Source organism: Heloderma suspectum, chromosome 11 (assembly GCF_057233095.1).
Source record: "Heloderma suspectum isolate Gila_16-S chromosome 11, 16-S_ref, whole genome shotgun sequence".
In the NCBI taxonomy this organism is placed as follows: domain Eukaryota; kingdom Metazoa; phylum Chordata; class Lepidosauria; order Squamata; family Helodermatidae; genus Heloderma; species Heloderma suspectum.
In genome coordinates this window covers 13,989,235-14,004,904 of record NC_139468.1, presented here as the reverse complement: position 1 = coordinate 14,004,904, position 15,670 = coordinate 13,989,235, and the positions used below count along the sequence as shown (strand labels likewise).

General features: G+C 45.4%; 1 protein-coding gene across 5 annotated transcripts in view; it reads right to left on the bottom strand.

The window, feature by feature from the left end:
• The window catches only part of PRMT2IP (PRMT2 interacting protein), a 47,375-nt gene that overhangs the window by 13,722 nt on the left and 17,983 nt on the right, over positions 1-15,670 (bottom strand). The window contains exon 2 of one of the 5 annotated variants that reach the window (XR_014785328.1): positions 10,846-15,610. The exons of the other annotated variants lie outside the window; for them this stretch is intronic. The gene's annotated coding sequence lies outside the window, so the exon portion shown is untranslated. Of the gene's footprint in view, positions 1-10,845; positions 15,611-15,670 lie in introns of those variants that run through there. 5 annotated transcript variants of the gene reach the window in all.

Sequence of the window (15,670 nt, the reverse complement as noted above, 5' to 3'; positions counted from 1 at the left end):
AAGCCACCCAGTGATCTGTGTGGATGCATGAGGACTCGAACTCAAGTCTCACTGGTCCTAGTCTTGACACTCTGCTGGCTGGGAATGATGGGAATTGTAATCAAGCATCTCTGGAGGGCACCAGGTTGGGGAAGGATGTTCTAACCTCTACACTGCCCTGGGTCTCAGAATTTAGGTTCAACTTCCAAGGTCTCAGAATTTAAGGCCTCCTGGCCTATATATGCAGTGAAACAATCCTGAAAAATACTGAGGTGGTCAAATGAACTGTACTGCTGAAGGCAGAAGAATCACATTTTTGAATGCTCTCCTGCATTAAACACACACACACACACCCCATCACCACATCCGAAGTACTAGCAGAACCGGGAGGAGAATGAGCTAGAACCTCTCTCCTCAATGTACTCTCTTGGTACTTGAAAGGATTTTTAATTCTAATTCACACAGAGGAAGTATTCACAAATGACATTTCCCATCTGTGGCCCAAAATGGTAGTCAGAAATAGATCAGAGACTAACTTTCTAGCACGGTGGGGGGTGGGGTGGCTGCATGCATCTGCTCTCTAGCGTACATGTACATGCATGCATCTGATCTCTAGTATGCATGTGCATAAACACGAAGGATCCGTGTGGTGCTCAGCCTGCCGCTTCATGCACTGAAGCTGCCAACGTCTATTCTGGACTGGTGATAACCTATTTAAAGGCCATCTTTTTTTTTTTTTCTAGTAGATCTTGGTCAAAAAAACCCATCACCCTTCTTGGCTTTTTAACCTCGGGAACAAATAGATGATGCAGACTAAACAAATACTTCACACAGAGGGCTGTGTAGAGCCTTCAGCAATGTGGAAGAGCAGGGGGACAGGGTTCAGCCAATGATCTATGGTATAACTGGAATGTTACAAGTGTGACCTGATGCCAAAACATTGCCGTGCAGCGCTCCACCTCTGTGCTCCAGTTAGTCAGCAATACCTTTTCCCAGGATACTCCATCCCCGTCTTGCCCTAAATTCCATCCCCACCCCATCCCACCCCACCCCACCCAGATTCAACGATCAGAGAGCATTCCCTGCTCAATAAGTATGCTCAGTTCGTCACTGGACTATTTGGGGTGAGTGGGTGTCCTTTTAAAAACCTCATGTTTTCTTTATTTCCTTCTTTGTTTCTCTTCCTTTTTTTCACCACTTTTCTCTCTTTACCTTCCATCCCTCTGTCCTCCCCCCCTCTCCTTCCTTCCCTCTCTCTCTCTCCTCTTTCCTTTCCTTCCCTCCCTCTGTCTCTCTTCTTTCCTTCCTTCCCTCCCTCTCTCCTTCCTTCCCTCTGTCTCTTCTCTCTCGCCTTCCTTCCTTCCCTCCCTCCCCTTTCCTTCCCTCCCTCTCTGTCTCTCTTCTTTCCTTCCCTCTCTCTTCTTTCCTTTCTCCACTCTCTTCAAGACTCTGCGAACTTCTATAACAGTCATTTTCCCCCCTAAATTAAAAGCGCCAGAACATTTTACAGATGTAAAAATGTACACACGAGGGTGCTTCCAGACGGGTGGCTCTTCACGTTACCAGTCAAAAGGCATTGTGCACCTATTCCATCTTCCCCTCCTAAACGGATCGTTTGTAGGAAGAAAAAGGACAGAAGAAGCAGTGGGAAAACACTGGAGGGTGCAAACGGGAGACAACTATGTCTGGATACGCACATACCGCATAACATTCTGTGAATAAGGCTGGGATATTGCCCTTTCAAAGCCTCGTCTAGAAGCATCCAGAATCTAGATCTTACAGTCTCACATCTTTCCAGCAGAGGGCAAAGTCAGCTATTTAGGCACCATCATTACCGTTTATGCCTGGGAAATAGGTTTTACCCATCCAAGAAAATCATACCATTTTAATCCTGGGAGTATACATACACCACATACTTTTCAAGAAGGCAGACTTGTAATTTAAAAATATTTTAATGACATACAAATTGGAGAGTTGGTTCTCTCTTTAATGTTACAGAGTCATACCAAAAGAGTGAGTTTGAAGAAGTCTAGAGGCTTTTCAGAGCATATTTCAAACATTTAAAAAAAATGTTTTGGATATTGAAGGCAGGCAGATTAAACGGTTCTCTAGGTCTGGTGATTACTTCTTCAGATTAATAATTTAATTAGATATATCCTATGTATATATATGTATTTTTAAGTATATATACAAAGTATATACAATAAGTATATATAATAAATATATTAATATACTTATATATTAATATAAATATATATACTTATTAAAAGTAATCACAAACAAGATTATACACTAAATTACTCCCAATTCTGCAGCAAAATTGAAATCCATGGCCCCTGCAAATTATGTAAATATGCATGCATTGTGTTTTTCATAATTTCATTCTGCTTCTTCCATGACTGGAAGTCCCCAAAGCAACTAACTAAACAGCAATGGATTAATAAAATTTGGGAGACTATGAGTATGTGTAAACTTACATAGCAAGTGCAGCAAGCAAGGAATCCTAACTTAAAGAATGATATTATGGCACTATGGTTTCCACTCACTTCTTATGTTGAGGCACCTCAGACTTTTGATAAAGTTCCAACAAAGTACAGTTGCCTGTATTTTTCTGATTAATACACACACACAAAATGACATACGCACACTGCTTTCATATGTTGTAGAACTTGTATTTTTACTTTCATCTGATATTGAACTCCTACTTGGGTTGCTTATTGTAGATGTTCCATAAGCATATCTGTTATAGACTAAGATTTATAATTAGTGCATTCCTTTGTATCTTTAGTGATTTTGACTTATTATGTACGTTCTTCTTTTTGTTGCCTTGATTTTGTTAACCCTTTTTTGAAATAAAATGACATTTCATGAGAAAAAAATAAGAACAAAAGAAGTATTAAGGAGGGCAATGACCACTATAAATCCACACAGATTCGTCTGCCGTTACACAAATCTTTGATCTCTCTAAAAAAAAACCCCAGCAACAGAAACATACACCGATCTATGGTATCTTAATTCTACACACCCAGCCACATCTTTTGAAGGAATTCATGTGTAACCCGCCTGTAGATTGCCTCATACGATGACTGCACATCCAGGTTTTTTCACTGTACACCTGCAGCTTACAAGCACATGTATGCAGAGCAATAATTATATTATTTATATAATTTATATAATTTCCTGCCTTGTCCCCTCAGAGCTCTCAGGGCAGGTAGCTCAACATCGTATCTTTCCATGTTTCACCCACACAGAGTCGGTCCCTTTACAACTGGAAATCCTTACTGGACAATGGTTATAGGCTGCTTTAACCACCATAGTCGCTGGTTACTTCGCCCAGATAGACCCCACAAACCAGTCTATCAGTCTACCAGCTTTTGAGGCTCAGAATTTCCCCATCCCCTTTAGAACATAAGAAGAGCTGTGCTGGATCAGACCAAGGTCCATCTAGTCCAGCATTCTGTTCACACAGCAGCCAACCAGCTGCCCATGGGAAACCCAGAAACAGGACATGAGTGCAACAGCACCCTCCCACCCATGTTCCCCATCAACTGGTGCACACAGGCATACTGCCTCTGATATGGAGGTTAACACATAGCCATCCAAACTAGTAGCCATGAATAGCCTTCTGCTGTGGCTTAGTGGTTAAGACGCTGAACTGCAGACTGGAAGGTCGGCAGGAGAGCAGTTCGAGACCCGAGTGCTGCGTGATGGAGTGAGCTCCCGTCTTCAGTCCAAGCTTCTGCCAACCTAGCAGTTCGAAAGCAAGAAATTGCAAGTAGATAAATAGGTACCGCCTTGACGGGAAAGGTAACAGCGTTCCGTGCACCTTGGTGTTCTGTCATGCCGGCCACATGACCACGGAAGCATCTTCGGACAGCGCTGGCTCTTCGGCTTAGAAACGGGGATGAGCACCGCACCCTAGAGTCGGACATGACTGGCTGGGGACACCTTTGCCTTTGCCTAGGAATTTATCCAATCCTCTTTCAAAGCCATCTAAATTGGTGGCCATCACTACATCCAGTGGTAGCATATTTCATAGTTTGACTATGGCTGTCTGAAGAAGTCTTTCCTTTTATCTGTCCTGAATCTCCCACCAATCAGCTTCATGGGATGACCCTGGGTTCTAGTATTATGAAAGAGGGAGAAAAATGTCTCCTATCCACTTTTCCCACACCATGCATAATTTTGTACACCTCTATCATGTCTCCCCTTACTCGCCTCTTTTCTAAGCAAAACAGTCCCAGATGTTGCAACCTTTCCTCGTAGGGAAGTTGTTCCAGCCCCTTGATCATTTTACTTGCCCTTTGTTGCTGGGCTACTTGCCACCTTATTTCTCCTATCAGGGGGTCTTTCTTGACTGCCTTTGGTTCCCTTCCTGAGAACAAGAACCCCGATTAGCCAGGCTGGCATTGCTCCCCTTGTCATGGATTTTAAGAGAACAAGCTGATTTAGCTTTATTGGAATTGCTAGGAAGGCTACTGAGAAATTCCTAACCCACCTCCCTCTAAGTGAAATAAGAGAGCAATCCTATGGTCCCTGGGCAAGGGCCCTCCCTCCAAGGTCAGAGGTCCGACCCCCACCCTTCACAGCTGGGACAGAGAGAACCACGCTGGCTATGTCTCCGAGGTTGAAAAATCAACCTTGAAGAAGAAGAAAGGGGGCATTCTGGTGGGTGAGGAGGGGAGGAGACCAGAGAGGCCAGGAGACAATTTCACCTGAGGCTCCCTCCCTCCCCCTCCAAAGCCCCCTTACTAGTTAGGCTAAAAAGCCCATGCAGTGAAAAAAGCAAAGATTGGAGGATGGAGAGGCATAGATTGCCTCTACTGCGTGTCCGGTCTTTCTGGCTTCAGCCCAGCAGGGCATAGGAACCTTGGAAGCCTCTGAGTTTGGGGGCTTCCAAGCAGTGAGGGCGCAATCCAATGGATGCCTTTTCATGAAATAAGAATTTGGGGATGTGAATAAGTAAAAAATAAAGACCATATAAAGCTGCCTTCTCCAGCCTGGTGCCCTCCAGATGTGCTGAACAACAACTCCTTTGATGCCTAGTTAGCAAGCCCAATGGTGCTGCTGGCTGGGAATGATGGTAGTTGTAGTCCAACACATCTAAGGGACACCAGGCTGAGGAAGGCTTAACTTTTAAGGGAAGGCACACAATGAATTCTGGGTAGCTGATATCAAAAACTAGTTATCAAGGTTGCCTGGATAAAAATCTAAACAGAGAATGCAGAGCTAAAACCCTATCATTTGGGTCAAAGACTTATTTGGGTAATGAAGAGCTATACAACTGATATTCAAGGTCAAAAGTATATGTAAGGTTTTTGCTTCTCAATTAATGAGCAAAAAGATTGCATAAGGCATAAACAGTATAAAATATGTTATACAGCTGTCTAGAAAATAAATATATGCACTTTGATTTAATTAGCAAATTTTTAGTAAAGAGTGTTTTCTCCAAGATATAATGCAGAATTAATCTTATCTAGCCTGAAAGATGTTTGTTTAAGTCTTTCTTGCATGTTTCTCATTTTAAGGAATTTTTTTTTTTTTTAGGAGTTATGACTGTGAGCCCAAATCTATGGGGCTGTAGTGAAGCAGTATTTTAAAAACTATGTAAGCACGCTCTAGTTTTGGAACAGGGTAGCTTCTTTACCATCCAGACCAGCCTCCTACAACCTGGTGCACTTTGGCCATGTGGGACTATAATCCTATAATCCCCCAGACAAGGAAGCTGTAGTCCAAGACAGCTGCGAGCGCCACGCTCAGGAAGGCTGAACAAGACGCTCACGAAGTCTGTGCACCCATTAGCCAAACAGCCTTTCAGAGCTGAGTAAGGAACTTGGTGCCTAGATTAAAGCTCTTCCTTTAGACCAGGGGTGGGCAGCCTTTTTTGCCCCCGACAGCGGCGTGCAGTGATAGGTGGAGAGTCAGAGGCCCTACCTGTGTGCATACAGATGAACACACACATGCGTGCAAACATGTGTGCAGTCGCATGCACATGCATGCATATACACACATGCATCCCGCTGCTGCCGCCATCTCAGAGCTTAAGGGAAACATGATCTGTATCAGGTTTTCTGGAAGAGTGGAGGGGTGCACACCTCTCCATGCTTCCCAGCGATGCTCATACAGACTAGAGATGTAGAATTTCCAGAAATGTTGAAGCCATGGGGGAAAAAACAGGGTTTTTCCCAGATTGGGGGGAGAAAAAATAAAATTTTGGGAAAAATTGAAAGATCAGCAATACTTGGTTTTGGAATGGAAATAAGGAATGGAAGGAATAGCTATGCTGGGAATTTTACAGAGAGGATTAAAAAAAACATTTTCCCCATGGCTTCATTATTTCCAGACTTTTTACATCTCTCATCTGTCTATAAAAGTATTCTTATTACACAGGTTTTGGAAATCATGTTGAGGGGAGCAAAGGCTGGGTAACAATATATAAACACCATGTCGTAAATTGTAAAAGAAATATTTCATAAACTAAAGCTGTTCAATTTTTCCAACTTTTCGGGGAAAAACAAAAACGGTCCTTGGAAAACAACAGGAAAAAACGGGGGGTTTTCCCGAAATTTCCCCTTTTTCTTCTGGGCCTTCACATCTCTAACACAGACTGCTGCTCCTTCGCTGTTATTAGCCCCACCCTACAGCACTCCACACCTAGACCTCGTGTCCTGCCATGGCTGGGTGAAGCTTGGTCCCGGGCCAAGCTAGCGGGAGCAAATTCAGAAGGCAGGCAGAGAACAGAAGCACAGCATTACTAGTCAAGCAGTGCAGTCCGAATACAGGGTCTGAGGTGGAGCCGAAGTCAAGCGCAGGCAAGCAGTCCAAATCAAGCAGAATCCAAGGGAACAGGGGCTTATTAGGAGTTCAGGGGGCAGCAGCATGCAAGATCAGTCCGAAGAAGCAGGGTCAGGAAACCTACATTACGAAGTCACAGGAGCTAAAATACAGACGTTGTTCTAGCAGCCATCCCTTATAAGCTGGAGCTTCCAAGGCCCCCACCCAAGACTCAGCTGCAGCACGTTACAGGCTTCTGGAAGAAGTCCTCTTGGTGAGGAGGGCCTTCCTCATGAGGAGTCCTTTACTCAAGAGAAGCCAGCCTTCCTTCCTTCTCACAGAGGGTGTTCTGACCTGCCTCTTGAGATGCCGCTGCTCTTGGGGGCTAGGCGGGCGCTCAGCCTCTGTCTCAGAGGCAGAGTTCCCTTCCTCTTGTGGGGATAGACCCACAGCCATCTTCTCCACAGGCTCAGGCTCCTCTTCTTCTTACATGGGCTTTGTCTTGACGGTGTTTGTCTCTGGAAGCTTTAGCTCCTCCTCTGAAGAGGATTCCTCCAGCGGGGGCGTGACACCTTGCAGTCTGAGAGATGGAGAAAACTGTGCCACCCAACGTGACTTTCTTTCTCAAGAACTGCAAACCCCAGAGTTCTATGGTTCCCACTGGCATTTTTGGTGCGCAAGCAGGAGGAGCCAATAGGCTGTGGCAGCCAGCCGGCAGCAGGAAGGCGGAACAAGCATCATAATGATCAAGGACATAATTGAGTGTTGCCAATAGTATCGAAAGTCCCCAAACCATGTGCCAGTAAAAAAAACGAGATCTCTGGTCTCCAGACAGCATAGAAAACAGAGACTAGATCCCAAGGGGAGGGCGGTGGGGACAGTGTTTTTGCCATTCTGCCACGAATACATAAGAGCGTAAGAGTCATGATGGATCAGACCAAAGGCCTATCAGTCCGGCATTCTGTTCACACAGTGGCCAATCAGCTGCTCACAAGCAGGACGCGAGTGCAACAGTACCTCCCACCTACGTTCCCCAGCAACTGGTGTACATAGGCATGCTGCCTCCGATACTGGAGGCAATATATAGCCATCGGGACTAGTAGCCATTCATAGCCTTATCCTCCCTGAACTTACAAAATTGGGCAGCCAAAAATGTAGAGCTTTGACAAATGGAATGAAAAGCTAAAGGACATCACTCCTGTATGTCCTTTAGCTTCGTTTCATTCCATTTGTCGAAGCTCCGTGTGTGTGTGTGTGTGTGTGTGTGTAATAAAGCAATTAGCAAAACAGGAATAAATACATATACTTTTATTTTTATCAGGCACTTCAGCTTCCACCTTTGTCTCCTGTTGAAGGAAGCCAAAACAGTTGATACAATTAAAGAATATACATACCTTCCTGTTCTCTCATTTGCTTTATCAGAAATACAGATTTTTATTGTGGTCGGATGCATCTCTCACAGATCCAGGATCTGCCTGATTGCACCACTGTTCCATTGCTTTGTCTATTATTTTTTAGACAATGTTTTACACACACACACACACACACACACACCCTGACATACTGACAACAAATGCAGTTCTCCAAGTGCCAGTTGGAGTTCTGGGACCAACTGGGCACCATCCACACACGAGAGAGGTACTGGCTGGCTTAAGGAAACCCAAAGGTTTGCAGAAGTTCTAATACTCTTTAGTAGTGGTGGTGGTGGGGAACCCTCAGATAGCCCAGTGAAGACTGAATATGCTTAGTGTGTGTGGAATGTTGACTACCTGTTGTGGGGAGACAGAAAGCTGGGGTGGGTGAATGGAACAGAGTATCCCAGAAAGGGGTATGGCTGGCTAGAACACCAAACAGGAGCATTCTATGCTGCAACATTTTGTTGTGGGCCCTACTTGTTAATCCTCCCGTTTTTCAAACGAGACCTTTTGGATAGCGCTAGGGTGTGTCTGTGTGGTTAGGAGGAGGGGGAAGGGGGTCTGTGTTATACCTATGTACCAGGCCCCTAGAAATCATATTTAGGGCACAGTCCTACGGCCGCTAGTTAGTGGCTAGACAGCCATAGGACAGGTCAGTTCCCGGGAGCCGACCCTGGAGCCCACGCTCCAAGGTCAGTTCTCTGAGAACCAACCTCCACCCTCTCCTGCACTGCCTCTTAGGCGGCACGAATCGGCCCCGCGCTCCACACTCATAAGAGGAGCACGAAGCGGTGAAAATGGGGCATTCCTGGGGGCGGGCAGAAATGCCGTTCCGACACTTCCTATGCATCGGCAGGCGCTTCCCCCCCCCCCCCCGCTCCGCCTTCCCGTGGCTAGACAGCCGATTGGGGTGGCTGAAGCATGGAGGGAACAATCCCCTCCGTGCTTCTCCTGCCCTGCATTGGATAGGCAGTCGCCTCAGAGTTCAGAGCTGCCGCCTATCCTGATAGGATTGTGCCCTTAGGCACTGCAAGCTACTGACTCATGACTGTATTAGTTAAACATGGCCACCACAGTCACACCTTTGCAGTGAGGCAGCGTCACTGAAATGAGACTGTCAGCAAAAAGCTTGGCTAAGAAGAAATCATCCACCAGCACAAGCCCCCTATGTGACTTCTTGCAAAGACCCCTAGATGTCTAGCAACCACATACAGTCAGGGCCAGAAATATTGGAACAAGGATAACTGTTTTGGCAGCTGGCCTCTGTACACCACCACACTGAAGTTGAAAGGAAACACACCCAGATGGGAGCAGCCAGGACTTTCAGCTGTAATTCAAGGGGTGTGACAAAAGTGGGGCACTAAGCATTCAGGAAGGACAGCCAGTGGCATACACACACACCCATCGTTGGTGGCTCATAAGTAATGGAACAAACCAACATCATTTCAAACTTAAGGATCGCCTTGAATACCTGGATGAAAATCCTTTGCAGTCAATGACTGCCTGAAATCTGGAACCCATGGACATGACCAAATGCTGAGTTCCTCCCTCGAGATGCTTTGCAGCAGCTGCCTTCAGCTGCTGCTTGTTTGTGGGTCTTTCTGCCTTCAGTCTTGTCTTCAGTAAGTGAAAAGCATGCTCTATTGGGTTGAGATCAGGTGACTGATCTGGCCATTGAAGAACATCCCACTTCTTTGCCTGGAGAAACTCTTGGGTAGCTTTTGCTGTATGTTTTGGGTCATTATCCATCTGCAATATGAAGCGGCGTCCTATCAGTTTGGCAGCATTCGGCTGAATCTGAGCAGAAAGTACAGCCCTATACACTTCACAATTCATCCCGCTGCTTTTATCAGCAGTCAGGTCATCAATAAACACCAGTGACCTAGTTCCATTGGCAGCCATACATGCCCATTCCATAACACTGCCTCCACCATGTTTGACAGATGATGTGGTATGCTTTGGATCATGAGCTGTCCCTTTCCTCCTCCATACTTTTCTCTTCCCATCCTTCCGGTACAAGTTAATCTTGGTTTCATCAGTCCAAAGAATGTTATTCCAGAACTGAGCAGGCTTTTTTAGCTGTTTGCTGGCAAAGGCTAACCTGGTCTGTCTGTTGTTGAGCATTACCAGTGGTTTGCACCTTGTTGTGAAGCCTCTGTATTTACATTCATAAAGCTGTCTCTTGACTGTACATGTTGACAATGACATGCCTACCTCCTCAAGAGCATTCTTGACCTGGCTAGATGTTGTGAAAGGGTTCCTCTTCACCATGAGCAGCATTCTGTGGTCATCCCCTTTAGTTGTCTTCTGTGGTCTGCCAGGCCTTTTGCTGTTGCTGAGCTTGCCAGTTAATTCGTTCTTTTTCAGGATGTTCCAAACTGTTGTGTTGGGCACTCCCAATGTTTTTGCTATCTCTCTGATGGGTTTATGTTTTTTCCTCAGCCTAATGATGCCCTCCTTCACTCGCATTGGACACCTCTTTGGACCTCATGTTGGGAGTTCCAGTGAACAGCTACCAAATGCAAATGTAACACTCGGAACCACCTCCAGGCCTTTTATGTGCTTGATTGGTCATGGGGTACCCAGGAAAGAGGCCACACCTGGCCATGCAGCTGCTTGTCAGCCATTCGTTCCATTACTTATGAGCCACCAATGATGGGTGTGTGTGTATGCCACTGGCTGTCCTTCCTGAATGCTTAGCACCCCACTTTTGTCAAACCCCTTGAATTACAGCTGAAAGTCCTGACTTCGCTCCCATCTGGGTGTGTTTCCTTTCAACTTCAATGTGGTGGTGAACAGAGGCCAACTGCCAAAACAGTTATCCTTGTTCCAATATTTCTGGCCCTGACTGCATTTTGGGTGTCAGCTTCTCTCAGCAAGTCCAAAGTCACCACAAAATGTCGTGTGGGAGGGAGGGACTTTCCGTGTAGCTAGCAGCATTTAAAAATGTCTCCTTGTTGCCTGGGAATGCCAGATTCTACCTCGGCAGCAAACACCTGCTCCCCTCCGCACTAACCTTTGGAGCCTGCAGATGGTTAAAAACCTAGGGTGCAATCCAATGCATGTTTCAACAGGAAAAAAAGTCTTACAGCCATACTGGCTAAGAAATTCTGAGGAATGCTAGGAGTAGGATTTTTTCTGTCTAAACAGAAGGTTTTCTGTCTAAGGTCTTCCTCTGAGGGGGGCTCGGAAGGCTGCAACAAGGGAGAAGGCCTTCTCAGTGGCAGCCCCCCAATCATGGAATGATCTCCCCAACAAGGCCTGCCTGGGACCAACATTGTTATCTTTTTGGTGCCAGGTAAGACCTTTCTCTTTTCTCAGGCATTTGGCAGCTTATGATGAGTTTAACCATTTGTCTTACAGTTATGGCGGATTGCTCAAAGTTGTTTTAGATATATGTTGTCTCTATATGTACTGCCTGTTTGTGTTTTTATGTAAATGGTTTTTAAACTTTCTGTAGTGTATTTTTAATAGTTTTTAATCTTTGTAAACCACCCAGAGAGCTTTGGCTATGGGGTTGTATAGAAATGTAATAAATAATAATAAAATAATAATAATAAACACGCATAGGATTGCATCCTTGGCTACTTTTAAAGATCAATCCTATGCGTGTTTATTTGAAAGTTAAGTCCCACTGTGTTCAATGGGCTTACACCCAGGTAAGTGAGTCAAGGATTGCAGCCTCAGCCCAAGTTCCAAAACTATTTCATGGCTTGGCCACTCATGAGAAAAACTGACATTGTGCATTTGTTTTTATTCTTTACACCCCTTCATTCTATTGACTGAATTCAAGCAAAATTCATTCATTCATTCCATTTCTAAACTGCCCAATAGTCCAGGCTCTATGGGTGGTTCACAAGAATTACAACCCAAAAGATAGCAGGATAAAAACATAATATAAAAACAGTAATATACAAAACATTTAAAACATTTAAACTGCTAAAAAAAACAGTACCAATAAATACCAGGACCTGATAAAACAACTGACATTAAAAAAAAACATCCCATGCCATAAAATGTCTGGGAGTAGAGGAAAGGCTTATACTGCCATGGAAGAGATGGAGCCAGGTGGACCTCAGTGGGACAAGCATTCCACAATCAGGGGCCACCACCAGGATGGCCCTCTCCCCTGTTGCCATTAAGAGGTTAGGTGAATGGCTTCCAATCTTCACCATTAGCCATTCCCTAAAGTTTGTGTTGAAATAATTTTGTCTCCAAGATATTCTACCATATTTGTTACGTAGTAACTTCAGTGCCTTATTTAACCTTTTTTTAAAAAAATCCTCAATTAACTGCATTAAACTCTATTGACCCAGTTCACACATCATAACAACCCTGGGTTGTTGTGAACAAGCAAGCATGCTAGCCAGAGTCACTGATTCATACGTCATCATGGTATACAATCCAGGTTTAGCTGCTCACGCTCACAGCAGAAGTGGTCAAGCAGCATGTATTCGCATGCTGGCATGTTCACAACAAACCAGGTTTTAAAACAACAACTGGGATGTTGTGATGTGTGAACCAGGCCACTGCCTGCCATTTTCTGGGAAGAGGGGTGATTTTTACAAGCCTTTTATTAAGGCAAAATGTGACTCTCCGAAGTCTGGTGTAGGACAGGAGTAGAAAGTTGTATATTTACAACATTTGGACATTTGCCATTTTGCAATAGTGATGTGTTTATATTGGTGAGTGACAGTGTGGAATGGAGGCTAGAGTGCCAGTGCAGAATCCATGACAAAGAGACCATCTGATGGCCCACGTGAAGAGATGGGCCTTGAGAAGACATCTGAACGTCAGAACCCTGGCAGCCTGCCTGATGACAACCGGTCATGCATTCCAGAGTCACTAAACGCTCTACTGCAAGTGCTCCTGGGTAGCGGTTTAACCTCCCTGCTGCCACACTCACACATACACACACACTATGGTCCTAATGAAAATGACCCACTCCCCAATCTACAATTTGCGTTGGGAAGGAAGGTGCCACTGGTGCCATTAGGGCCCCCCACCCCCCACTATGTGCCATAAATTACTATAGTTGAGTGATAAGCAGCAGCTAATGCTGGTCGTTACACAGTCCGTGCTCAAGAAGCCAAGAGTATCAGCTTGAAGCCAAGGAAAACAAAACCAGGTATAAGGACGTGCTGAAGAATAGTCAGAGCCGTTCTGGGTTCGAGAATAATCAAAGCCAGGTCCAGGAGCTGGCAGGACTGTTTGCTGCTATGGATGAGCATCAAGCATTGCTTCCAGCACCTGAACTGGGTTTGAGGCTTGTCTTTTATGCAGAGGCTGATTGATAAGTGAGGCCAGCAGGGTCGAGCTGCAGAGGTCTTCTGCCTGCCCATGTGCTGGGCCCCTCCCCAAACACGCTCAGGCTGAGGCCTTCTGGGTCCTCTTCCATCCCCAAATGGAGGCACGACACTATGGCTAATAGCAGCTTGGCAAGGGGGTGGGGGGGCAGAGTAATTTCTGTCAGAGCCAGAGGACAGAGGGAGGAGGGAGAGAGTTAAGCCTCCCAGCCTTTGGGGGCCAGGAGGCACATTTGACATTTTGAGTCTCCTGGGTGCTCTCACAAAATGGCTTCTGGGGGGGCTTGCTCATTTACAAAATGGCTGCCACGGTGAACACAGAAGATTCATAGCTGGTCACAGAACACTCATTTCCCAGAAGCCAAACCGGTGAGACTAAAAGAAGCGTAACTTGCCTGAGAACCTAAGCATAAGGTGACCCCACATAAAGATGGCACTGGAGGGCACCGCTTCACTTTGCAGCAGGCCAGCCTGCTAGTTTTCAGTTTTGTTTTCTTTTTAAAATAACGAAACAAAGAAATAATAATAAAATCACATGCAGGAGAGGCAGGAAGTCTGGTGGACCACAAGAGAGTTGTCTGTGGGCACATTGGTGCCTCCAGGTACCATGCGGGAGACTCCAGAATACACACACTCCACGGTTGCTGCTAAATGGGGAAACAGAGATATGTGATCACACACGCACACATACTGTCTAGTTTGGCCCTGCCTGAGTTCTTAAGATGAGTAAGCGCGGAAGCCTTGGGGTCATCAACACTCCCTGATCCCTAACTTACCTCTACTCACCTTTTCCCCCCATGCCCCAAACAGTATAGCCTGAAGAGATGGTTGCCTCATCAGTGACCCGGTTTAACAAGAGAATCACAATTAGGTCAGAGCACCAGCAACCACTTTCATAGCCAGATTGTGTCAGGTCCTCACAAGGGAAGCCAAGTTGCAACAGGCTCGAATTCCCAAGTTCACAGCTGGACATCAACTACCCTCTAAGTCTAACAGCTTTCCAAGTCTGTAAGGAGATGTTAATTATCTTGCTTCTTTCTAAGAATGAATGGAACTGAGCCGCGTTCCAGGATCAGAATATTATCGCTATCAAATCAGTGCATCAGGCAAGATATCTAGGGAGCTGAATCCACAGCCTGCAACCCAGATCTACACAGACCTATCATTAACAACACATGAAAAGCTTCAATATCAAAGGAGGGGAATAAGTTACTAGGCCTCTTGGCTGCAGAAGACTTTTAAGGGCCAGCCAGCCGATATTAAGCACTTTCAAGCCTGCAATGCGATACATACCTAACCTGGGAGTATGTCCCATTGAACCCAATAGGACTTTACTTCCAAGTAGACATGCACAGGATTGCATTGCAAGTCCCATTTAACCAAATGCTTAACTCTTTAAATGGGTCATAAAATGAGCAGAACTAACTAGATCACACCCATTTCTACTAAACAGAAAAAAATGTACAAAGACACATGAAAACACAAACTCACAATAACCAATGTCACAACACAAGATTGTCAAGAATAAGGCTGAAAAATGTCAATTTCATGGCCAGACTTCACTAAAAGCCTTGACTTTTATGGTCACAAAAGTTTCGTTCCCCAAAGCTCCAGTTTCATGCACCAACAGCCACTCAAACCCAATCTGGACCTGATCAGGGTGATTACTCTCCTAGATGCGGTGGGGAGAGTGAAACTGCACCTTCTTTCACTACATAGCTGCCCCACATCCAAGGGTGCTGGATGTTCATAACTTCCTATTAGGGCATATGTGCCAAAGGCCTGAAAAATGCAATCGATATCCCAGGTAATCTGGGAAACTGACCACATAATTTGAACCTGAGCGTATTGGATTTTATGTGCATGCAACCTAACGAAATGCTGTACCCATGCAAGGATGCCCAGTAGCCTGGCAACCAAAGGCAATCTGGAAGAAGGCAAACACCCTGGGCAGGCCAGGCATGGATGCACCCTCTGCTTCCCACGGCCAAATCTAGTCGACCAACCGTACAAACCAGTCCAGTCCCAAGATTATCATGCACAACAAATGTTGGCTGTTGTAGACGACGGTGTTAAAAAAATGTCAACATCACAATTCAGGTGGTGAATATTATGTAGCCTCCATTGTGGATCCAGCTGTCAAAAAAAAAGGGTCAGCTGTAAAGTATGTCACACATAAAGGGGGAGGGAAGGGAG